This window comes from Carassius carassius, chromosome 2 (genome assembly GCF_963082965.1).
Source record: "Carassius carassius chromosome 2, fCarCar2.1, whole genome shotgun sequence".
Lineage (NCBI taxonomy): Eukaryota > Metazoa > Chordata > Actinopteri > Cypriniformes > Cyprinidae > Carassius > Carassius carassius.
In genome coordinates, this window is record NC_081756.1 from 12,844,541 (window position 1) to 12,872,049 (window position 27,509).

The window sequence follows — 27,509 nt, forward strand, 5'->3', positions numbered from 1 at the left end:
GTGGAGTACATACAAAAAGGATTTAAATATCTGTAGTACAGTATCTTCCTTACATTAACCTGCACTAAGTGAAAATGTAAAATTGATTAACAGTGCAAAAATAAATTATGCACATGGCACTGTGCTTACAGTACATATTCTACAATAACCTGCAAGTGGAGCACGTTCTGCTTTACATTTCAGGTTTAGAGATGTGTCAGATGTGCTTAAAACACAAACTTGACTGATTGTCATTTTCCAGCAAATAAAGATTACAACATCTTGTTACTACAATATTGTGTGTGATTATGCTGATAGAGATAAATCAATGGTTTAAAAACAATTTAACTTACACAGTCATTTCTTTCTATATTTCTCTGGAAAGGGTTCTTCACAACCAGTGTGTTGGCAGTTTGAATATACTCTGCATTAGTTGGAGACCTGGCAGACAGGTAGAAACAAACTCTAAATTAGAGTTTTTTTTATTTTTATTTTGTCTAATCGTCTTCAGATTGTTAATTGATCATAGTACAGTTGCAATAGAGGTGTTAATAATTATTATACTTACAGGATGTATTCTGTACTCTGTTGTACAAAAAGGACGCAGATATAAACAATCATCTCTGAAGGATTTGCCATCAGTGCGGTCATCGTTTTGTCTCACTGTACATATGTCTGTCAACAACAATAAACTAATTACTAAAGCTGCAAGATATAACGCAAAGGAAAAATTATGATCGTATTGTAACAAACTTATCTTAATATACATATTTGCGGTATATAAAGTATAGATAAACGTATGAACGATGAATAATTACCTCACGTCTTATCGCCGTCACCTTGTCTAAGGAAATTAAATGTATATTTACTGCTGATTGGCCAGCACAGTAAAACTCCTTTCACCAATGAGAAACCTTTTGCCACGCCCCTACCTTTTGGCACACCCCTACCTTTCGGCACACCCATTGCTCCAGGCTGCAGCTACCCCTGTCTCAAAATTTCAACATTCTGGTCCCCGAGCCACTTAGTTATCACTTTTGCCTTATGGCACGGTGCTCCATCGTGCTGGAAAATGCATTGTTCTTCACCAAACTGTTGTTGGATTGTTGGAAGAAGTTGCTGTTGGAGGGTGTTTTGGTACCATTCTTTATTCATGGCTGTGTTTTTGGGCAGAATTGTGAGTGAGCCCACTCCCTTGGACGAGAAGCAACCCCACACATGAATGGTGTCAGGATGCTTTACTGTTGGCATGACACAGGACTGATGGTAGCGCTCACCTTTTCTTCTCCGGTCAAGCCTTTTTCCAGATGCCCCAAACAATCGGAAAGGGGCTTCATCGGAGAATATGACTTTGCCCCAGTCCTCAGCAGTCCATTCACTATACTTTCTGCAGAAGATCAATCTGTCCCTGATGTTTTTTTGGAGAGAAGTGGCTTCTTTGCTGCCCTTCTTGACACCAGGCCATCTTCCAAAAGTCTTCGCCTCACTGTGCGTGCAGATGCACTCACACCTGCCTGCTGCCATTCCTGAGCAAGCTCTGCACTGGTGGCACTCTGATCCCGCAGCTGAATCCTCTTTAGGAGATGATCCTGGCGCTTGCTGGACTTTCTTGGATGCCCTGAAGCCTTCTTGACAAGAATTTAACCTCTTTCCTTGAAGTTCTTGATGATCCTATAAATTGTTGATTTAGGTGCAATCTTAGTAGCCACAATATCCTTGCCTGTGAAGCCATTTTTATGCAACGCAATGATGGCTGCACGCGTTTCTTTGCAGGTCACCATGGTTAACAATGGAAGAACAATGATTTCAAGCATCACCCTCCTTTTAACATGTCAAGTCTGCCATTCTAACCCAATCAGCCTGACATAATGATCTCCAGCCTTGTGCTCGTCAACATTCTCACCTGAGTTAACAAGACGATTACGGAAATGATCTCAGCAGGTCCTTTAATGACAGCAATGAAATGCAGTGGAAAGGTTTTTTTGGGATTAAGTTAATTTTTCATGGCAAAGGAGGACTATGCAATTCATCTGATCACTCTTCATAACATTCTGGAGTATATGCAAATTGCCATTATAAAAACTTAAGCAGCAACTTTTCCAATTTCCAATATTTATGTAATTCTCAAAACTTTTGGCCACGACTGTACAAAAAAAACAAAAAAACAAAAAAAAAAAAACAGATGAGCCCTGAATATTAATGCAAGTCGTTTAAAAACACGTTTTGACCTTATGATGATTTTCTATGGAAGGAAAAGGCTTAACGTGTTATTAAACGCGTTGAATTCATATTCAGGGATCATCAGATTTTTTGTAGATAGTATACTTTATTAATATGATGTTTAGTGAGTTTGGTCTGTTAATATCACTGTTTTAGTGCATTAAACATTTAGCCAAAATCTAGAAAAGATGGCTAACCACAGCGGGTTATTGACTAACCTTAGATCACAATTTTTTCTTTTTGAGTAAATAAAACGCTGTACTTTATTATTATTACATTCCTATTATTGTAGGGAGTGAAATTTAAGGTTAAAATTAATGTTCTAAAACTTTAAATAAGATATAAAAGGTAATATCGCGAGAACAGAGACCCGCGATTAGAAGCGCGGGAAAGAATAGTCTGCGTGCAGTTATGAGAGGTAGAGAGAGAGAGAGAGCGAGATGACGCACACTGTGTAATCAGATTTGGCTAATTCCTAATGTTCACCTCTCTTCATGTTTAATAAATCAAGTGTTATGATCTGCCGACCTCCCTGTCGGTGTCCTCCTTCCAACAAAGCCAACAAGCTAGCGCACGGTAAGAACTGTAAAGCCTGCATATAGAAACGACACACGTTAAATTATTATTAGGCAAATTATAGACACATAAAATTGCTTTTAAAAAATAAGGTTATTAACCAGTATTTTTTCCACCCAAACCGGTTTCGGAACGGTAATAATTCAGAGGAACGCAGGAACAGAAACGTTAAAATATCGATTCTGCTCAGAGTGAACCGATTGAATTTTCTTTTCGTTTTCAAGCCCAGGGTAAAATATATATTTGGGAGTCTTAGACCTTTCCAACGATATATAGTTTGTCAAGATTAGATTAGATTTGATTGTAATATACTATAGTCAACGTAGGCGTCCCGTATTCAGGATCGGGTGACAGTTAAGGGGTTAAAAGTGAAATACATTAATTCACAAATTACTTAAGCTGTTAACTTTTTTAACGTGACTGACACTCCCCCTGAGTCAGAATAAACCATTATCCCAGAGTAATTAAGTTACTCAAACAGTACACTGACTGAACTGCTGTGAAGACGGAACTGAAGATGAACACCGAGCAGAGGCGGATGACAAACACCAATCACCAATACACTGAACCGAAAACAGTTTTTTTTTTTTTAAGATGATTGTTTCTAATCTGTATATTGTAGATTATGTATAGGCCAAAGGGGTTTTCAGGGAAGTTGGACAATAATTAAGACTCTAAAGACTATGTTTAATAGGAATAAAGGATGATTATGAAATAACTGTACTGTATTTATAGTTAATGACGACACATTCACAAATTGAGTTTGTAGTAAAAAGAACATGAACACGAGTAGAGCAGCTGATTATACTGAACTGCAGCACGTGCCGGTTAGAGCGGTTCTCGTTCTCGAGTCAAGAACTGGTTGCATCAGTTTTCAGATCATCAGTACACTGAACCAAAAACCGTTTCTTTCGGACGCGTCCGATTCGAGAACCGAGGAGCTGATGATATTGCTCATGCGTGATTCAGCGTGAAGCAGACTGACTCACAGTGTGACTGAACCGAACTGATTCTTTTGGTGATTGATTCTGAACTGATTCTGTGCTAATGTTATGAACGCGGGTAAACCGAAGGCTTGAATGAAGGGCAATCTGGCAAAAACATAAGTTAATTTAATAAATACATTGCAATGGATTATGTATACTAGTAAGTGGATCATGGTTTCTGCGCTGATGACACCTAATTTATTTACTTTTTATCTTCAAGACTTTAATCCTCATATGCACATTATTGCGGTTACTGTATTTGGGTGCGTTGTTGCAAAACTTAATTGTAAACTTTTCATGATTATGGCCTTGTCACAACTTTTTTGAGATGTGTTGATGCCATGAAATTTAAAATCAACTTATTTTTCCCTTAAAATTAAAATTTTCTCAGTTAAAACATGTCATTTATGTTGTATTCTGAATAAAATATAGAAATTTGAAACTTCCACAGGGTGATTCTCACGAAATCGTAGTTTCAAAGATTTCATATATGACATTTTAAAAAATGTTTGTATCAACAAATTTTCTTAAGCGTTAAGACCCAGGTCTGAAGTGTCGGTGACCATAAAACCATTGACCATTTAAAAAAGTTTTACTGTCAATTTAATAACTTTTTGAACATTTTCCAAAACATGTCCTTAAAAATCTCATTAACGTAACACTCTGAAAAGTCCAGTGCCATGTGGAAAAATAATACATTTTCACATTTTTAAAAATGGTTTATTAACAGTCATGCACAGTTACTTGAAACTCTGAAATAAAATGTATTTTTATAATAAAATCTTTGTGATTTTCAATGATTTCTCATTACCGCAACATCTTCTGCATTTTGCAGCCAATTTTTAATTTTTTTTTCATTAAAAACTGAAATATTTTCAAAATGATGTGGCAAACCTGAAAGAACATAATGTATAGATTCTGCACATACATTTAAAAGCAGACTACTATTTTTCAATTTCTTAAATATTAAAAGAACACGTTGCAGTAATGAAACATAGGTTACGAAAATGAGGTTCATGATTTCGGTAATGATAATAGGCATATTAAGTATGCGGTATAGTCAAACAAATAATAAAGTAGAAAATAAATTAGATAATATTGGCATAAATTAGATAATATTGGCATAAATTATTTTGCAGTGCTTCAAAACTAGATAACATAAGGTAAAAACACCAGGGGCCATTTTCACAAAATATTTTTAGACTAAATGTTGCTCCTAACTCCTCATCTTTAGGACTCCAAAATTTTTGTTCTTAGAGTACTTCACAAAGTGTTATGTAAAAATCAGCTCTTAAATCTGTGAAAAGTTAGTGGTAGTCAAGAGGACACCTAAATCACAAAGACCAAATCATAAACAATCCTAAAATGGCTGTTTCCACAGCAATCCAGTTGGGATTTCTTTTACCTTTGTACTAAATCTTACTGTCATATCAGCCATAATAATTCTAGTCTGTTAATTAAAAGGCTTCTTATACATATAACAACTATTTATAAGATGCAGACATGTTGAGGCTGACAATTAGCTGAACATATGCTTGTTTAATTAGTGACACTTAGCAGCCTATATTTTAAAAACTTTATTTGAAAATTGCAACATTTTTATTTTGAAATCTTTATTTGATTATTGCAACATATCTCATTCTAAAATATTTCTATTATAAAATAACTGACAGAGACCCATCCCCTATCAGCCAATCACTGTGGGTGTAGTTAGTAATCATGCTGACATCATCCATACCAAAAAGGTCATCCTCACTCTTTTTCTTAGCTTAAGATTTCTCCCCATTCCTTAGTAAAATTCTGCTTTATGAATAGGTTTTATGAGAAAACTCGTACCTAAAGACTTTTACTGCTGTTAAGAACTCTTAGTGGCAAGAAAAAAGGTTTTGTGAATACAGAATATTATATTGTTGTGAGCAAAGAAGCAGTTTAAAGGGCAGCCTGTAGATTTCCACTAAAAAAAAAAAACTTAAGAGTAATGTTAGAAAACAAAGAAGACATTAATATTAGTATTGTAATTTTAGTTTTATTATTTACAATTATTCACAATATAAGGAGAATTGAAGTTCTCCTTCAATTTAACCCTAACCATTCTATAATAATTTTTGGAATTAGAATTTAAAACTGCTGCATTTTTTCATATTTAAATACACTGCTATTCAAAAGTTTAGCATCAATAATAAAAAATAAAAAAAGTTTTTTAAAGCCTCTTCTGCTCATCAAGGCTGCATTTATTTGATTAGAACTACAGTAAAAACAGTAATATTATGATATTATGATAAGTGATTTAATATACTTTAAACCAGAATTTTATTTCCGTGGTGACAAAGCTGAATTTTCAGCATCATTACTCCAGGTTTCAGTGTCAAATGATCCTTTAGAAATTATTCTAATATGACATACAGCCAAGTATGGTGACCCATACTCAGAATTTGTGCTCTGCATTTAAACCATCCAAAGTGCACACACACAGCAGTGAACACAAACACACACACAAAGTTCTGTTGCTCAGTATAAATATCATTACACTTATAGAAAGTCCTCATAATGATAGATGCACCAACATTTGTGTAGGCTTCCCAACTATTTTTGGGTTGGTATAAACGTTTTCTCTGAAATTGGTCACCCTAGCCTTTGCTTGAGCTTTTTTTATTTTTTTTTATTAAATAATATTTAATTTAATAACTCATTATACACATTTAAAAATAGTCCGTATGATTAAATTATCATTACCGAAAAAGAGGTTCTCTCTACCGCAACTGGCCTTAAATTGTTGCGGTGAATGAAAATGGTATTGCGGAGGATGAGGTGTCTTAGCATGTTTTGCTAACAACAGAGAAGCCATGATGATTTAGCTAATTTTTTACTCCGTGTATATAATCAGGCATTAATAAAGTATATTTTCATAGAAAATTTGTAATCTAATATTTTTCTAAATGTGGAAAACTACACGTTTCGGTGATGATAATCAATTTGTCGTGTACACATTCTGACAAGAGAATTTTAAACTTTTAACTGGAACAATATGAAGATATCTGCCTACCTTGTTGGTATTTTGAAGGTTCTGTCTCATGTGTTGCTTAATTTAAAATCAAGATTTATATTAAAAAAAAATTGTGCGCGTAAATGACCCTCAAAAAAATATTGCGGAGGATGAGAACATTAGTTAGTCATGGACACTTTATATTTCCACTATTGTATCATTATTATTATACATGAATATTCAGTCTGTCATTTTTCTGTCATGTGAAAAATTATAGAAGAATATCCATTTTCTTTTTTCATAATATTTTAATTGTAATTTGTTTAAATTACAACATAACATAAGTTAAGATAAAGCTGGACGCATTGCGGTAATTAGAATTTCATCAGAAAATGCAATAAAATGCAAAAATAATTCCTATGTTGAAATTACTCAACTTTGTGCAAGGTAGAGAACAGTATTGTCTTTATTATGGTGTTTTTATATATTACTAAATTGCATGTTTAATATCTAAAATAACTAGTGCCATGGCATTTCAACAGTTTCGTGAGAATGACCCATCATTGCATTCTGTTTTTTATTCACAATTTGTACAGCATCCCAACTATTTTTGAATTGGGTTTGTACACTGAATTCTTACATGTGATCAATATAGTCTTGGACTTATCTCGGACTCGTTGGTGTTTGGACTTGGTCATTGGACTCGCCAAATGTTCTTGTTGGTCTCAACCAAAGTCCAGCAAAATTTGTTTTTCTCATTCAAAACAAAACCACATTTGCATGTCATGAATGAAAACGTGTGGAAAACGCTAGGCATGCCGCTTTCTCCTTTTTTCCAAAGCACTCTGTAGCCGAGGAAGGGTAAAACTGCAGCCTGGAGATCTCCAAATAGGGGTGGGAACTTCAAAACGGGGTGGGAGCTCCAAAATAGGGCGTGGCTTCCTCCCACTGAGACAGGCGCATGCAAAATTTTCACTAAACAAATGTGTGGTGTGCCGCGCAAACCAGCAAAAGATATAGATGCAAACATGTAGGACAAGTAGAAAATGTATCCGTATCAAAACTGATTATTAGCCTACTCTTGAGAGAGAACTGGTTTGATTTTTGAGTGCTTATTCCATTCATTCATATCATATTGTAGCCTAAGGTTTTAATCATTCCCTTTTAAATATATACAAATAATAGAACGTGTATGATGTATTATAGGTGAAATTACTCTTGCAAAGCTCTGATTTCTGAGAGATGCACAGAGACGAAAGCAATGTGGTGCTTGATTTGCGCTCTTTTCACTCAAAGTTTACATGCATTCACTTCACGCTCGTGACTTTAGAGGACTGTGTATACTATTGCGCTGATCCCATGACTCAACTTATCTAGCAAACACCGGACTGTTCCAGCTTCAGCAGAGTATTCAGGCAGAACTATTCTTTGTAGAAAGTAACAGCTCCACGCAATATTGTAATCCTAAAATTCAAGTCGTACTTGCAAATTCATTGTATGCATTATGGTTAATGCATGCTCGAGTACTCGATTGTTTCTGACAGCGCTGACTAGTGAAGTTGTAAATCACTCGACTAGTCTATGCAAGTCCTGGTGCAGTATGACAAAAATTTTGCTGTATTTATGTACACATGCCCAGTAGAGCTAAACGTATCCCTTTTATCCTTAACTACGCGCATTTGTAACACCCCGAGCTTTGTGTGTGTGTGTGCGCTGCACCAAGGCATCAGTCATTTAAATTTTTGACCAGGGCTGGACTGGTAATCTGGCATACCGGGCAAATGCCCGGTGGGCAGACGCACTTGGGGGCCGGTCGATATATGATTTTTTTTTTAATTGGCCAATGACTGGCCCATAAAGCAGGGACAGCGGCCCATTGGTTAATTTTCCATACTGACACTGGGCTGGCCAGGCTCCACCCATCCCAGTCTGTTTCTTGTGTCAGATGCAGTCAGTGGATCAGAGCCAGAAATCTGTGGATTTAGGATGGAAAAACAAGAGCGCAAAGGGGGTGCGGAGAAGTTGCGGGCCAAAAAAAATTAAAATAAATAACCTTCTAGAGGTTGATGTTTCAACACATGCGAAAATAACTTACATGTTTAGTGCTGTAGCTTGAGTTTCCAAGCCTACAGTACCTGACGACATTTTGCAAAAACAGGTGAACATAGCACATGGAGGTGACTAGGCATGGCAGCGCCGGTAGGAGCAGGTGTCTGAGAGTGAAGTTAAGGAGGGACAGAGTGAGCAGGAGAGTGTAATAGAAACGGTAAGCATGGTAGCTACATCATTAACAGGGAGGGAGCAGGAGGATAGTGTGTGGGCTTGGTTTGGCCACGACGAAGATGATGATTTAACGTTACCTAAATTAATGAATATTATAATAAGACAACATAATCGTTGTCGCTATTATAAAGTCTGTCAGATTGCCACCGAACGTTACTGCACTAGCCACTCAGTCAGCTAAAGTCAAGTAACACAGCATAAGCTATTTTGCTTTGTTTTTGTAGCTAGGTTAGCAACTTATTCAATTGCAACTTCGGCTGACTATTCTAACGTTAACCCTTTAAAACCCACAATGGCCGTACGGCCCTTCTCTAGAAAAACTTAAATGATGCCATTTGATTATTTTAATTATTACTCAAAATGGGCTGCGCCAAAGCGCCCACTACGAGTTACACGTTGGAAGAGAGGTAGCTAACGCATGATATTTGGGGATTAAAACCCGCCTTGCATTTTGAAAGCTGTATATTTTTGTTTAGCTGTATATTCAACGAAGTAGATATTTTCTCTCGTTTCTAATGAATTTCCTGTATCATTAATATGCAATATTAACAGTGAGTGAATAATATGAATACCATATGACATTTTGAGTAATTTGGTAGTATAGTTTGTTTTTCTTTTTTTATGGGAATTATCTCAACAATGAGAGGTAAATGTTGTTTGGTGTCATATTAAAGAGCGGTTTGTGCTCTTTAAAACGAAGGCTATACTTGCAATTGTAAACTAGTTTTTCTGCTGTCTGGTTCATTGAAATGAAAAAACATTTCTTTTTAGAATCAGCAGTATTCTACATCCACATTCTATTGCGTTCTAAAGGATTCTAGCTTTTATAACATGGAGCACATTGTCCATCTAGAAATCCTGCTCTTCAAGAATACAGGACTATATAACCAAAATGGATCCTTACTAAGTGCACTTTTAATAATTTTTCCAAATAATTGTATTCATCTCTCTCTGTCCTTATGTACAGTCAAGCCAGGTTAAGTCTGCAGTGGAGGAGAGCACCTTTGATCACCAGGGATTCAGTCAAGAGAGAGTGAGTACACTGGTCCACGGCACTTAGTTCTCAGCTTTGTACGGGTTTTTGGGAATGTAACGGTAGATATGCATTTTACAGGGACCGCAACGATGGTGTATTGGTTGGTTGTGTCTGACCGATTGTGGTGGGCCAGTCTGAGCAAAAATGCCAGGGTACTTTTTTTGTCCCAGTCCAGCCCCATTTTTGACCACAGACATGTCAGCATTTTAAAGTAAATAAAATGTTAATACAGTACATAAAAATAATTTGACCCCTACAACTCCAAACTCGGTCCTAGAGGGCCAGTGTCCTTTAGAGTTTAGCTCCAACCCTTATCATACACTTGAATCAGCTAATCAAGCTCTAACTAGACACACTAAAACTTCTAGATAGGTCGTCTGTTAAGGCCAGTTGGAGCTAAACTCTGCAGGGCATTGGCCCTCCAGGATCTAGTTTGGAGACCCCTGTCCTACAGAGTTGTTACTTTGCACATGCTTTTTGATCATTAAGTATGTGGTCTTGAAGAGGATCCTTTTTTTCTCTCTCTCATTTGGACTCGGTCTTGAAACTTTTGGACTTGGACTCAAACCTCTTTGGACTCAGTCTTGACTCGACTAGTCTTGGTCTTGGACTTCACTTGGACTCTACAAACCTGGACTTGACTATAGCTCTTCCTAGGAACATATTAAAAAGTGTAAACAAGTGCTAAATAAGGTGGCAACATGCTAGAAACGTACTCAAACATGCTAGACACACTTCGTTAAGTGCTAAAGCATGCTACTAATGCAGTGAAACAAAGTTGTTGTAACTCAGGCTAGCAATGTCCGATCTGCCCCAAACTTCACACATTTAACAAGAGTCCTATTTAACACCGTTAAATATGCACTTTAGTGCTAGACATGCTAGAAATATTCTCAAACATGCCAGCAACACTTACTTAGTGCTAAAGCATGCTATTAATACTATAAAACAGGAAGTGGTTTGAAACTCATGCATACAATGCCCAATCTGCCTCAAACGTCACAAGTTTTATAGGAGTCCAGGCCTGAACACATCTAAAGGCCGATACTCAATTATAATTATACCACCATCTGCTGGCAACAGGAAATATCTCGTTTCACACTAACTTAAACATGCAATGTCTGATCTGCCCTAAACTTCATGTTTGGTAAGAGTCCGGGCCTTAACAGATCTTAAGGCCAATATTTCAGTTATAATCTTACCGCCACCTGCTGGAAACAGGAAATTACTTGATTTAAACTAACTTAAATATACAATGCCAGATCAACCCCAAACTTCAAATGTTTGATTTGAGTCCTGGCCTAAACTCATCTTATGTCCAATGTTAATTTAGTCATTGCGCCGCCTACTGGCAACATGAATTTATTTGTTTTACACCAACTTAAATATGCAATGTCCTATCTGCTTCACATGTTAATAATAATAATAATAACCTTTATTTTCTATAGCGCCTTTAAATGTACATCTCAAAGCGCTGTACAGAAACAATTAAAACAACAAAGAAGAAAATACGGCACACAAATAGACATAATACACTGTAAAATAAACATAAAAGACAATAGATCAATTAAAAGCAAACCTAAAAAAATGAGTTTTAAGCTGTGATTTGAAAATACCAAAAGATTTAGCTTGCCTAATCTCAATCGGTAGAGAATTCCAAAGTTTTGGAGCTAATGAAGAAAAAGCCCTGTCTCCCATTGATTTTAAACGAGTTGAAGGAACAGTTAAAAGACCAGATTCCGAAGAACGAAGATCACGTTTTGGAGTATATGGAGTTAAAAGCTCGGTCAAGTATTGAGGTGCTAAACCATGCAGTGCCTTGTAAGTGAGCATCAAAATTTTGAAGTCCACCCTAAACCTAATGGGAAGCCAGTGCAAAGACTCCAAAACGGGAGTAATATGATTATGTATATTAGTTCTAGTAAGGATTCTGGCAGCTGAATTTTGTAAAACCTGCATTCTGTTTAAGGTAGCTTTTGACACGCCAGCTAACAAGGCATTACAGTAATCAATACGGGAAAACACAAAAGTGTTTATCAATCTCTCAGCAACAGTAAACGATAGCATTGGACGCAATCTGGCAATATTTCTAAGATGGAAGAATGAAATTTTAACAGTATTCAGAACATGTGGCTCAAACGTTAGATTGGCATCAAAAATTACTCCTAGATTCCTCAATTTTGTTTGAAACTCCACATTTGAGCCATCAAGAGTTAGAACAACCGGCTCTGATTTGCGTAGATGGTAGGGTAAACCAACAAGCATAATCTCAGTCTTTTCACTGTTAAGACAAAGAAAATTATCCGTCATCCATTCCTTCATCCTAGAAATACAATCAGAAAGAAAATTAACAGGCACAATTTCATTAGGTCTAAAATGAATATAGATCTGGGTATCATCTGCATAGAAGTGGAATTTTAGACCAAGAGATCTCAAAAGCTGGCCAAGAGGATAGACATAAATATTAAAAAGAAGAGGGCCCAAAATTGACCCCTGTGGGACACCAGACTGCACAACATTAACCTCAGATCTAAATCCACCCATGGCAACGAACTGCTTCCGATCAAAAAGGTAGGACTTAAACCAATTAAGAGCACTATTTGAAACCCCAAAAACTGTATCAAGACGAGTAATTAAAATTGAGTGATAAACAGTGTCAAAAGCGGCACTGAGATCAAGTAGGATTAAAACTGAAAGACAGCCAGAATCTGAGGCGATTAACAGGTCATTGGTGACCCTAACCAGAGCTGTTTCTGTACTATGTAATTTACGAAAGCCTGATTGCAGAGGTTCAAAGAGATTGTTCTGAGTTAAATGAGAAATCAACTGAGAAGCAACCACTCGTTCCAAAATTTTAGCAAAAAAAGGGAGATTAGATATGGGACGGAAATTAGTGAAGTTCTCATAGTCAATATTTGACTTTTTAGGCACTGGGGTAATTGCAGCGGTTTTAAACGCTGTTGGTACAACCCCAGTACACAGAGAGTCATTTATAATGCTCAGAACAAAGGGACACAAAGAAGCAAAACATGATTTAAACAGACCAAATGGTATGGGATCTAGTAAAGAAGTGGCTGCTTTCATTTTTGAAACCTCTGCTAAAAGACAATGAGTCTATTGTACAGAATTTAGACAACTTAGTACCAGAATAAGAAGTAATATGAACAGCAGAAGACAGTAAAGTAGAGGTACAGAAATCTCTACGAACATTTTCAACTTTGGTGACAAAAAAATCCAGAAACTTATTACAGAGATGATCAGAAGCCGTAACATGAGAGACAGTTTTATGATTCAACAATTTGTTAATTGAATTAAAAAGTTGTCTAGAATTACCCTGATTGTCATCAATCATTTTAGAAAAATAGTCAGATCTGGCAGACACAATTCCAGCCTTATATGCTTGTAAGCAATCTTTCCACATTTGATAATGGACGGTCAGACCTGAGATACGCCACCTACGCTCCACTCTGCGACAAGATGTTTTCATCATACGTAAGTCCTCATTATACCAAGGAGCGGGGGGTAGGAATGAAACAGAGCGTGACTTCTGAGGAGCAAATAAATCCAGGCCAGATAGGAGAGCTGAATTTAACATAGAAACCCTTTTCTCCAGAGGGTCAGATGGAGTAAAACAACTTAATGAAGTCAATAAAAACAGAGAAATCAGAAGGATCAACTGATCTCCACTTCCGATAAGTCAAAATACGAGAGGAGGCAGTGTTAGCAACAGGTATATGCATATCAAAAAAGATTGCCAGATGATCAGACAATCCTAAATCAGTAGCAGACATCCCAGACACAAAAGACCCATTTGATATCACTAGATCTAAAATATGACCTTTGTTATGTGTAATACAGTCAACAAATTGATTTAAACCAAAGCACTCCAGCAAGGACAAGAAGTCCTTTGTTAATGCAGAGTCTTTTTTGTCCATCTGGATATTAAAATCCCCCAAAAAAAGAGTTCTCTCAAATTTAAGGCACAGATGTGACAACAGATCCGCAAACTCAGATAGAAAGTCTTTGTTTGCTTTAGGAGGCCGGTAGACTGTAGTTATGGCAGTTGAATAACACTCAGAAACAGTTAAAACAAGACATTCAAATGAAGAGAACAGTGGAACAGCAACGGGTCTTAAATTGAATTTCTGATTGTACAGAACAATAATGCCACCACCTCTGCCAGTAGATCGCGGGAGATCTAATAACCCATAACCAGCAGGAGTGAGTTCATTAAAAAGAAGACCGTCCGAATGTTTGTGCCATGTTTCGACTATACTTAAAAAGTCAATATTTTCTTCCAGAATGATGTCAGATAAAGCCACCGCTTTATTGTTGACAGAGCGAGCATTAAAAATAGCAGATTTCAACAAGCACGGGGACTCCGAAACCTCCCGTGGATGCTTTTTGTATGTTAGCACAGTCAAGTTGTTATTGTTAATCCCAACAGGTTTATACACCGACCTTTGATGTTTACGAAGAAATGTAGGATAGGAAACAGCATCAGATGAGGAACATATAACACTGCGCCTTGAAGAGCGATGTAAGTAGCGCTTACGCCGAAGTATTCCAACATCATCACAGTTAGCATAGGTATCGTGTGCTAAATAAAAGTTCCTTTTCAATTTCAACAGTTGGCAAACAGTGTACCTTAGCGCCATGCGGGAGGAATCCACACCAATAGCAACCTCGCAGAAGTGTAGATCCAGAGGAGGGCACCAGGAAAGTTTGTTCCAGCAACAGACGTTTAAAATTAGGAACAATAGTCCAACAGGTGAAACTAAAACGCACATCGTGGTTCAGCAGTTCGAAAGGTTATACAATCTTCATACAATCTTCAAACTTCAAGTGCTCAAAAGCTCCAAAAACCGTTGTCTAATATTTAGAAACAGACAAACAAAACGGGAGAGAGAGGAGCGGCAGCCAAAACGCGCCAGCGTTCCCTCAGCCTAACCATAACATGTTTGGTAAGAGTCCTGGCCTGAAGACATTTACATGCCAATATTCAGGTATAATCATAGCGCCACCTGGTGGCAGCGGGAAATGTGGCAAAAATATTTACCATTTTATAAGCATATTGCTCAACGTTTATTGTTCTCCTATGGCCACTGGGTGGTGGTGAGCCCGGGTGAGAGGGCCCTTTCATCGCTGCTTGCAGTTTTAATTAATTTTACAACACTTCAAAGCTTACACGAGTCATACAAGAAACCATCGATTCAAAGCATGCTAAAATACAGACCTACAGCATTTTCAGGAGAATTCAGAATATAATAAAGGAATACTTTATAAGAAAAAAAAAGCTAAGAAAAAAAAAGAAACGACATTAACAGTATATACACATATAATGTATTAACAGACATTGCATTTTTTTTTTTTTTAAACCATTTTAGGGGGGGTGCACTGTTCCCGGAAGTACTACAATACCGGGTCGATGCATGGAGTGGACGGAGCAAGCCTCTATTCCATCTCCCAGGTCCAAAAATCAATTTAATATATGGTGCCCGGGTAGGGCGAGAAGCACCCGGCTGCAGCCTGCAGATCGAGGCGGGGCTGCACCTGGGGCTGGGTTGCACGTGCAGCCCCGCCCCACACCTACTCTGATTGGTTCAATCATCTTTCATAGACTTACATGATAGGAAATGTGCGCGTAGTTGGTGTAGGACGGAGAATGCCATTTAAAAAGCTAAAAACGCTGTACAGTTTATAAAGCCTTCCTAATGCACAAAAGAAGAAAAAAAAACATTAGCCTGTAACTCGCCATGTCCGTGAAATGATTTGTTTTGTTAAATTAAGCTGATCTTTAGGCTAACATACAAATATAGTAAATTAATTGTGTTGATTTTCCACAGTAAGACGATCAGGTCTTCAGATATAAGAATGAATTATGAATTAAATAATTTTAGAAATATGATTATTTCATATCATCAGACTATGAGAAAGGAAAATGAAAGGGGTGTATCATTACTGTTTTAATTTCTATAGAATGACAAGACAATTCAATTTTTATTAAACTTAATTTTCTTTACTACATTGCAAAACATAGACTTTTTATCCCCTTTATTTCAGGAAAATATGCTGCTCCTCGTTATTTGAAAAGTGAAGAAATCGATAAACTTATTTCTATCAGCCAGTGATGATTCTGAAAGGACATACCTGTAAACCGTTGCTATAGTAACGAACACAATTTCATGATAATTGTGCTCTTATTTTAGTGCAGTCTCACAGCTACTGTCAAATATTTAGAGAAACTTTAGAAAGTATCATCTATTTATATTAAATTGGTATCTTCTCCTATATCCATTTTGTGACCATTGCGCCAATTCTTTTCAATCAGCTGGAATGATTCGGGACATTCTACGTTTAATGTGGCTTAATGCATTAAAACAGTGTTTTTAAAAGACCAAACTCAGTAAACAAATTAATAATAAAGCATTCTATTCACAGACAGGCATTTGAGTCCAGAATAAGAATGCAATGTTTAATTACGTGTTAAGTGTTTTCCTCCCATAGAAAACCATTAGACTAAAAGGAAAACGCGTAACGTGGCGTAATGCATTAAAACGTGTTTTAAAAAGACCAAACTCAGTAAACATTTGTAATAACACTTTATTTACAGACAAGCAGGTTATGGGTGAAAATTAAACGCTTAACCAATCAGAGTACTGATTGTTAAAAACAAAACTGTTAAAAACAATGGGTGTACAAAGCTGTGATAAAGTGGGAGGGTAAAGGCTGGGACGAGGGGATGGGACAGTATGAGGGGAGGGGTCCAAGCACAAAACAAAGAAAAAAAATTAATTTGTCTTTCCAGCTGCCTTAGAATTTTCAGTTTTCATCGTTATCTTTTGTTTATTTTAATAATTGTGATTAGATGTTAAACTGTAGGAATTAGTGATTTATAAAGTAAGATAAATTTAGGAACTTGTTTCCATGCTTGGATGTTTTACAGAACGTGGGAACAATTAATTTTACAGGGGGAAAATGTATTTGATCCTCTGCTTATTCTTAAAAGTTGGCCCACTTACAAAGAAATTAAGGGTCTGTAATTTTTTGGTAGGTTTATTTAAACGTATAGAGACAATATCAACTAAAAAAAAAGCCAAAACACATCAACTTAAAGGTTTGAAACTGATTTGCATTTCAATGAGTGAAATAACTATTTGATCCCAAAGCAAAACATGATTTAGTACTTGCAGAAACCCTGGTGGGCAAGTACAGAGGTAAGAATTTTTTGCAGTTGGTCACCATTTGCACACATCTCAGGAGGGATTTTGATCCACTCCTCTTTACAGATCTCTTCTAAATCATTAAGGTTTCTTGGCTGTCGTTGGGCAACTTGAAGTTTCCACACCCTCCACAGATTTTCTATAGTGTTGAGGTCTGGAGACTGGCTAGGCCACTCCATGACCTTAATATGCTGCTTTTTTGAGCCACTCCTTTGTTGCTTTGGCGGTATGTTTCGGGTAATTGTCATGGTGTAAAAAAGGGAAGGTTCTCATCCAACATTTTACAGTACATGGCTCAGTCTATTTGTAGTCTCAAGAAGTAAAGAAATAGCCAAAAGAAACAAAGAAAAGAGTTTTAATTCAAAATATAATTTATCTACATGACACACAAATAAAAAATGAACAAGATAAAAATCCTTTAATAAAGTCACAATTGTAATTAAACAAATCTATGAATATAAAGCTAACGGTGCATTTATAAGATCAAGGAGAAAGTGGTTAGAAAAAGGTGAATCAAATTATAAATATTTTTTCAATCTAGAAAGATTTTATTTTTTTTTCTCTTTAAAGTCTTATTTTGCCTAAAATGAGCCTTTAAAGATGTCTTAAGATAGAGCAGAAAGACTTTATTAATATAAGTAATCCCATTGATGGTTGCATGCATTGCAAAAAAATTATATTTGTAATCTTTTTATTAACTAACTTTATCAAAGATTAATAGATACTGTAACAAATGCATTGTTCAATGTTAGTACATGTTAATTAATACATTAACTAGTGTTTACCAATGAAACCTTGTTAAATGTCACCTCTTAAATTTACCTTCATGTGACTTCATATGACTTTTTAGGGACATTGTCAGTAAGAAGAAATTCTGAGACGAGACCCACTTCATGTAGCTAGATAGTTCTTTAACTCCTTAACATGTAGTGAGTACTGTAAAACGTATTTGATTGTCTCTCTCTTTTCATCTCTCTGTCACTCAACTATCTGTTGTCGTTTTGTTTTTTCTCTGATAGACAACTGTATTGCAACTGTAAAATTGAAAAAACTTCAAACTTTCAGGCTATGCTTTCTCAAGCCAAGCCAACCTAAATTTTGACTTGACAAACTTTATTACTTTAGTTAATGTTAATGCTGGTTATAAATTAAAAGGTACTTTACAGACAAAGCAAATAACACTTTTTCTAACACCATCCTATAATATATTCAAAAACACATCTAAAATCTTTTCCTTATATGGCCTTTCTTCTTTTTTTAATTTAATATTGCTTTAATATTAATTGTTCTTTTATGTAAATCAAGTGTCGTGAACTGGATTGCATTTTCTGCACAATACACACAGGAGTTCTGGGTGCCATGTTCACTGACCCAGTGCCTCAGGTGCAGTGAGATATTTAAAGACCGTCCTCCTGGCTGTGTGGGAAATGGCAGAAGGGGAGTCCTGCATGGGTTTTATTCATTCAAAGAATTTGAGGGATACTGCTCATCTGATTGTTTTATCAGTGATGGAGGTGAATTTCAGAATGAGTAGATTTTTTTGTGTGTGTCATGTCTATAGTCTTAATCTATATTTGTTAGGGCTGTGAATCTTTGGCAAGGCAGCGATTCGATTCAATTACGATTCATAGGTTTTCGATTCGATTCAAGAATGATTTTTGCAAATTTAGAACGATTCAATTCGATTCACAATTAAATTCGATTCGATTATAACGATTCGATTCTGCATTCTTTAAGTGCATTCACGGGATTATTTAAATGCTTCTACTAAATTCTTTAAATGCTTAGTGAGGGGGCAAATTACAGTAGCATTTATGGTTAGAGAACCATAGGTTAGAGAAAAAAAAAAACTTTTGTCCATTGTTAAATGCTAGTTTAATGATGCGACATGGCATACGTAAAAATGTATGTAAGCCAAGTTTTTAAAAAAAGAGTATTATGTATAAGCTAACATTTTGTCACACCAGGGGCGTAGCCATAATTTCAGAAGTGACAGAAATGTCAAATACAATAATTTTATGTATGTAGCCTATATAATAATAATAATAATTATTATTATTATTATTATTATTTATTTTTACAAGGAATTATCTTCTTTTTTAATTACTTTTAATTAGCTGTAATAAATCAAATACACTGCTGGACAATAATCAATCATTTGTAATCGATATTTTTTTCCTAATGGCAATTTTATGATTGTTTTATTATACTAGGCTACATTTAATTAGCAATTATTTAAACTTTCTGCACAGAATAAGGTAGAAAATATACTTTATAGTTTCTGTACTGTAATAAATGTCAATTAGCACTGCATCATTCATAAATTGTTTGTGTTTTTTTTTTAGTTTCATCAGTTCATTCTGCTTTTATTCAGTTTAGCTGCAGATATAGCCTGGCACGTCTATGAGAGCGAGATCGCTTCTCTTTCAGTGTGAAAACGTCTTCATCTCTATTTAACTTTTCCTCTCCATCAGCGAATGATTCTGAGAGAAAACTTGCCAGATGTCTGTTTGCTAATGAAACAAACGCTACTTTCATGCATCTGATTATCAGATAAATCTCGCGCTCTTATTTCAAGGTCGTTGTTAATGCTGTGGTTAATTTTAAAAGTTTCCTTCGTATATTCGGTCATCCGCATTGTTTAAAAACATTTATCATTCAATGGATCTGTGCGTATGATTTAGACATTTACATTTCTGCTCCGTCCATGCAATAAACACAGCTGTCGACCGCTCCGGTAACTCCGTCGGTAAGATGCAGAGAGCCATTGACAAACTACAGAAAAGTAAAACTACTTCACATTAGCATTACTGGCCACGAGTCCTATAGATCAGGGGTTTTCAAACTGTGGGTCGCGACCCACTCGTGGGTCACGGAATGGAACAAGGTGGGTCGCACAAAGTCACTTGGCTGCAGCTAATTTTGCGTTTCAATGACACACAGACACTAACACAGTTCAGTCTAGGGCTGCACGAATGTGACGAGTGGGGCGGGGCCTAGTGCCATGGGAACAGAGCTAGGCCGGTGGAGTGATTGGGAAATGAGCAACACTCACCGGTCTCAAGAACCACGGAGGAGATCGGAAAGATACAAAAGAGGAGCGATGACAGTGAAGGACGAGAGAGGACCAGGCCTGGGTTTTATTTTGTGTTTGTTTTTTATTTGTGCACGGCAGTCATCCGAGAGGGGCTGTCGCGCTGTTTTGTGTTTATTTGGTTATTAAAACTTTGTTTGATTGTCCGCCGGTTCCCACCTCTTTCCACGAAGGAGTCATCGAGGCGGTGGGCTGGAGTGAGTTCGCCCCCCCCCCCCCCCGGCAACTCACTCCAGCCCACCACATCGAGCACCCTCGGCGGCAGACTCCTTCGCCCTGCTCGATGGCACTGCGGATTCACCCCAGCGGCGAAGGATCTTCGGCAGCGCGCCCCTCCTTCCTCCCTGGCTTCGGCACCAGTGTAAAACATTAAAATCTTCACAATCACAGGAAGAAGGAGGCGGGAACTGGGAACCCACTCATCACAACGATATAGCCCACCAACATTAATAATGAACTGCAATATCCTTAGTGTGATTTTCAAATTGCAATTAAGTCCTTGTGCGTTGCGTGTTTTGAAGGTCTCAGAGCAATGTCATTAAAAGGTTCAATCGGTCTTTTTTTACCTATTTCACAATTATTTTAATCTCCAAACTGTTTTAGATAGTTCTGCTTTGCTTCTTATGCTTTTCTAAAAAAGTGTTGGATTGTGCTCCGTTCTCGCCGACACACACGGAAGGATCATGAATGCAACAAAACACAGCAGCGCAGATCACACTTCACTGGAGTGAGCCTGCTTCACGTTTTTATGGACACTACATATTTTAACGCCAGTAAACAAAAATTAAAACTTGTAAATTTGTAGTGAAATTTTCAGTTGTACTCTAAAATAAAATGGTTATTTTTCTTAAATACTTAATTTCTGTCATAAAAATTTTAAGTAAGATTAGGTTTAAAGTAATTTCACTCGTTGTTTTTTTTTTTTTTTTAATATTTTGGTGGGTCGTGAAATATATTACACTTGTCTAGGTGGGTCGTGGAATGGAAAAGTTTGGGAACCACTGCTATAGATCACACGTCAGCTGCGTCAGAGACGAACGGAGCGCGAGCGCATTCCTGTGACAGTCTCAGTCGGTAAACAGTGGAGCGTGTAAAGGACAGATTAGAGGCACGATTCACGAACACTCTTCAAGGTCACCATTAATTCGTGCGTGTAGTAATTTAATGTGTATACATTTTGAAAGCATTGAATCGCTATAGAAATCGCGATTCATTCGATTCTTAGCATTTTGAATCGATTACTGTCCAAGATCGGTGATTCACGATTCAAAAATCATGTTTCAAGATCGATGCATATGAATCGACAGGGTTTGTAATCGATGCATCGAGAAAACTAGTGAATCGTTACACCCCTAATATTTGTATATTCAATTATATTTTCTGTTTTGTTCTTGAAATAATAAAAAAAAAAAAAATCACTGTTGATTAAAAAGTTGATTTAAAAAAATTGATTAAGTATTCGTAAACAGTGTACAGTGTAACTGTAAACCACATTTTTATTTGAAGTTCTTGATTTCTTTGGTTTTGGCAACAACTGTATCCATGCAGTTTGAACATTATATAATGATTGCAAATAGGTTTTAAACTTCCCTTAGGGACCACTCCTAGAATTAATATAGGTAGAGGTGTTACACAAGATCCATTATCTCCTCTTATTTTTATTGGTCATGCAAGTATTATATCTTCATATTAAAATCAGTCCATATCAAGGTATCCAGTTGGCCAATAATATGATTAAATGTTTCCAGTTAGCAGATGATACAGCAATTTCTCGTAAAGACAGAAGAATTAAAAGTGACTCGAGTGTCTTCATGAATTATATTTAGTATCTCGGTTAGCTATAAATATAAAGTGAATTGTTTGCTTTAAAAGACCCAATAACTTGCAGAGTTTTGTGGCATTACAATAAAAGAAACGGAAAAAATATTTTGTTGATTTCTCAACTTTTGAATAGTAGTAATGGTCATGTGCTTACATAGAGTTTTTAGAAAAAAAAATCACTTTATATACCGGTTAAGGAGTACATGATGGTTATAAATGCCATTCCTTCAGAACTTAGGAAATAATTAGGAAATGATAGTCAATTAACCAAATTTAGATTTCAGTCTTAAACGGTTCAGTTTCAACTTGAAAAGACACTCTGAGATGCAAAAAAAGACACCAGCGGAGGCATTTTAAAAAGCAATCAGGACTTTTTAAAAACACTGTTTACTCCATATGATTATAATGAAAAACAGCACTGACAGCTTCAAAAAAGATGGCATGTGTACAAAGCAGTTTGGAACACTGAATGATTTTTTTCATGAGACATTTCAGTAAGTTGTACTGTTCTCTTATAAAATAGCCTTCCTTTTGATGTTAATTCATGTTCATTATGTGCTATAGTTGTAAAAAGAAAGACTAAATGAGATACTTGCCACTTGAACAGAGGCACTAAAGTGATCTCATCGGCCACATTAAAGAGCAACAAAAACGTATTTATTATTTGTATTTCATTATAAATGTTGAATAATTTTAAAGCTGATTCTTTATTAAAAAGTAACAAAGCACAAAGTTTTTTGCGATTACTGGATGGCAAGTGTGCTTCAAATTAAGTTCACACATTAACTGAATACACCATAGACCTAAGATCTTGTTAAAGGAACACTCCACCGTTTTTTGAAATAGGGCTTATTCACATTATTTCCTACATTTAGATAGGTGGGCAAATGCATTTTTGCGTCAGTGCATGCATTGTTTTAGTTTGACTGGGTCGGCATTAGCTTAGCTTAGCACAATGAATGGAATCCTTTGTTGCCAGCTAGCATGGCCTGAGTAAAAGTGATCAAAAAAAAAAACCCACCTAATTACTTCTTGTGGCCTGCGTATTCACAACGAGTACAAATAGCGATCCAGATTAACACTAGGCGATTTCCTAGGCAGATATTGACTTGGGACTATATTATGGGGAAGCACAGGCGAAGCACAGGCGAAGCACTGCTGCTTAGGCGAAGCACTGCTACTTCGGCGCAGAGATATCACGCAACACATGAAATCCCACGACTTCCGTCAACATACCGGCGTGAATAGTAGCTGCCTGGCTATTTTCCTTACAGTACACGAATGGCGATGAACATGGCTGATTTTGAGAGAGACGAAGAGGGTGACTTCTCAGACAGTCAAGAACCAGAACCATACCTATTTGAACCAGAGTTTACAGAAGACGAGCTGCGTGCTTTGGAAATAGAACGACAGGAGGAGGAGGTTGCGATCGCTCGTGATGAGAGCCAACATGAACTGGTGGTGTGAATGTGGGAGAATATGCCAATCTATGCTGACGGAAATAGAGTGTCTATGCTGTAGAGAGTGGGACATGTTTTTGCCATTGATGACCAGGCTCAACACGTCAGATCAAGATGAGCGTGCCCGAAGTTGTGTCACATCTACAGAGGATTTCACGGCGCTGATCCATTCTGCAGTACTCGATTTTTTTTTCCGGTGTGACAAAGTGAACTGGAAAAAACGCCCCACGCCGAATGGACCAAATGGACAGCTGTCCACAGAGTAAGTGATTATTTTAATCATGACGCATGTATAGATCGACCCATATTATAGCTGTATTCACATAGAGTTGATGTTTTCACAGGCAATATAGGTTATATAGGAAGATAAATAAAAGACAACTTACATGTGCACTTTGTTCTTCCTGTATTTTCAAAGTAGTCCTCTGGTGCAAAATGTTCTTCGCAAACACGATACTGCTTTATTTTGTTGAGAGGCGTTGAACTACAGATCTCCAGAGCTGCTATCCATTTATTTCTCAGTTCCACATTAGGTGGAATTCTGTGAAACATTACATTCGTGTATGTCCTTTGCTTGTTCTCACAACCTTTTGCTATGCAGGTAATAATCATGTTTGCTGTAACTTCTCAAAATAAATCATCCAAAAGCGAAGACACTCAGTGCAGGTCACGCCGGTATGTTTTTCTTCTTCTGTTTTTTTTTACGCGTTGCACGCCGCTATGTTGACGGAATTCGTGGGATTTCATGTGTTGCGTGATATCTCTGCACCGAAGTAGCAGTGCTTCGCCTAAGCAGCAGTGCTTCGCCTGTGCTTCCCCATAATATAGTCCCAAGTCAATATCTGTCTAGGAAATCGCCTAGTGTTAATCTGGATCGCTATTTGTACTCGTTGTGAATACGCAGGCCACAAGAAGTAATTAGGTGGGGTTTTTTTTTATTTTTTTTGATCACTTTTACTCAGGCCATGCTAGCTGGCAACAAAGGATTCCATTTATTGTGCTAAGCTAACGCCGACCCAGTCAAACTAAAACAATGCATGCACTGACACAAAAATGCATTTGCCCACCTATCTAAATGTAGGAAATAATGTGAATAAGCCCTATTTCAAAAAATGGTGGAGTGTTCCTTTAAGAAACCATATTATTAATGATTATAAACATGAATTGTTAACGATATTGCCAATATCCACACAGCTGACAGCTTTACCTGTTGTAGTTTGTTCAAGTTGTGCACAAAATAGACTAGGGATGTAACTATTACCGGTTTGACGATAACTCATGATAAAATCCCCCACGGTTAGTATCAGTGTTGGGGAGTAACTAGTTACATGTAACGGCGTTACGTAATTTAATTACAAAATTATTGTAACTGTAATTAGTTACAGTTACTACGAAAAAATGAGTAATTAAATTAGTTACTTATGAAATTTTTAACGATTACAAAGGGGATTACATTTGAATATTTACACACATCCACATACAGATTTAACTGATTTCTTTCCCAAATTGCACTGACTATTCTGAGACATACCACCCTAATAATTTCCGGGATGCGGAAATACAGTCTGGTTCGTAGAATCCAGTCATAAAAACGGAATGCCTAACGCGGACGGAATATGCCACATTTTGGATGACTAAATCAAAAGTAGGTCAGTACACTTGAATCAAAACATGACATCGACTAGTGTCTGTGAATATTAAGCCCCAAAAATGCAATATATGACTCCTGCACGTTCTGTGTGTCTGTGGAAATCAGGCGCGGACTGGACACCGGGAGAACCGGGACAATTCCCGGTGGCCCGGCAGCCGATTTTGCCCACCTATTTAATATCATTATTGTATAATTGCCTGCCGAATGTACTAAAGCGATCATTTGCGAATCCGCCATTTGATAATTAAATCTCTAATAAGTCATTAAGTGTTAGTCATGACTCGCGCGCTCTCCGCGCCTCCGCCAAACGGTTTGTATGGAGGTAAATCAGTAGCTAAACTCGAGAGGTTGAAGATCTGAATGTGAGAACTTGTCATATTAATATTTGTATTTGTAAGTTAAAATTTACACTCACAGCTCTGATGTGAAAAGCTGAATCTTTCAATTTGCACACACAGACAATGATCAAAACACCCGTGTTTTGAATTGGAAGTTGTAGATTAATAGTTACAAATGTGTAGAATGACATTCACACAAAGAAAATGACATACATGTTTACGACATATTTACTTTTGCACTTTACTTCAGTTACGCTGCACAACGTCAAGTCGGCACTTACAACCTCTCAGATCTGGAAGTACAAGTTCAAATCCTAGCGCTCTGACTTTTGCTACTCTTTTTGTGGTATTCTGTTGCAAAACTCACTTGTGCACTTGTATATGCAGATGTGAGAGAGCAGAGCTGGGGGCGGGGCTTTGGTGCGAATGAAGACATTTTATTGGTCGATGCCCGACCAATGAACAACGCCAATTGTTTTCACTGAATATCCTTAGCTTTGACAGGGTTTTAAGACACTGCATTCATTTTGCCATTCAGGTATTATCTAGTAGACAAATAATGCAACATATTTTATATGTATATCCCACTGCATATTGCAGAGTAAACTCGCTGTACCAGAGCATGCTTTGATCTCACCGCCACGCGGTCACGTGGTTCATGGAGCTATCAATAGTACTAAACTAAGCGTTTTGTCAATATGCTTGAAATGTATTAAATGGGACAGACAGTAGTTACATTATATTTGCAGCGATTTCTAGTAATTTGTAACACAAAGTGCATTGATTATGCATGGATAACTTCGATGACTAATGACTATGCATTACAATAGCATTTTATACTGAAAAATGGAACAGCATTATGTTCTCATACTCCTCCTTGGCAGTTAAATGTGACTAAACAATTAAGTGTAACTTTTAACCAATAAAATAACTGTACTACATGTTAACTCAGTCCTGTTTAGTTAATTTGAAGAGATCATGGTACTACATAATATGCGCAATAATTATGATCCATGAATGACCATTTGAAATATAACATTTTCTAATATGGTTATTATTTATACTACAATAACTGTAGTATTTAGGTTTAAATTCCAGTGCAAAGAGGCACGCTTTAAATTAGAGGCATTTGGTGGACAGAAAGATAATATTCATATGCAATTCCATTGCTTAAACACTAGATGGCCTTGTTGATGTTTAATAAATACATGTATTTAGCTCTACTAGTTGCTCAAAAACAGTATTTCTGGTCATAAGTGCTTATTTTTTAGGTTTTGCTGTTTAATGTACATTTAGACATTATTAAACACTCGATTTTTATTTTAAAAAAAATTAATAATGTTGCATTTAAAAAGATTCATTACTGACAAGCAAATTAGGAATTTAACCCAATGAAGATGTTAAAATTATTTTTACAAAACATAAAAATAATAAAAACAGCATTATATTGCAACTCTGGTACAGTGATATGCAGTGGGATATACATATAAAATATGTTGCATTATTTGTCTACCAGATAATACCTGAATCGCAAAATTAATGCAGTGTCTTAAAACCCTGTCAAAGCTAAGGATATTCAGTGAAAACAATTGGCGTTGTTCATTGGCCGGGCATCGACCAATAAAATGTCTTCATTCGCACCAAAGCCCCGCCCCCAGCTCTGCTCTCTCACATCTGCATATACAAGTGCACAAGTGAGTTTTGCAACAGAATACCGCAAAAAGAGTAGCAAAAGTCAGAGCGCTAGGATTTGAACTTGTACTTCCAGATCTGAGAGGTTGTAAGTGCCGACTTGACGTTGTGCAGCAAAACTGAAGTAAAGTGCAAAAGTAAATATGTCGTAAACGTGTGTATGTCAT

At 36.7% G+C, this 27,509-nt stretch overlaps 1 long non-coding RNA gene and 1 pseudogene across 2 annotated transcripts; both read right to left on the reverse strand.

Annotated features, from left to right (window-relative positions):
- Positions 1-159: 159 nt before the first annotated feature.
- Positions 160-824, reverse strand: LOC132096909 (uncharacterized). 2 transcript variants are annotated; one of them, XR_009422628.1, is made up of 3 exons: positions 798-824; positions 548-684; positions 160-420 (listed from the first exon to the last, which is right to left on the reverse strand). It is a non-coding gene; the product is annotated as an uncharacterized LOC132096909 (long non-coding RNA). The 2 variants fall into 2 exon arrangements; XR_009422627.1 differs by having other exon boundaries at positions 548-654; positions 798-814.
- Positions 825-15,450: 14,626 nt separating this feature from the next.
- On the reverse strand, positions 15,451-15,569 carry LOC132112475 (U2 spliceosomal RNA; annotated as a pseudogene).
- Positions 15,570-27,509: the final 11,940 nt, after the last annotated feature.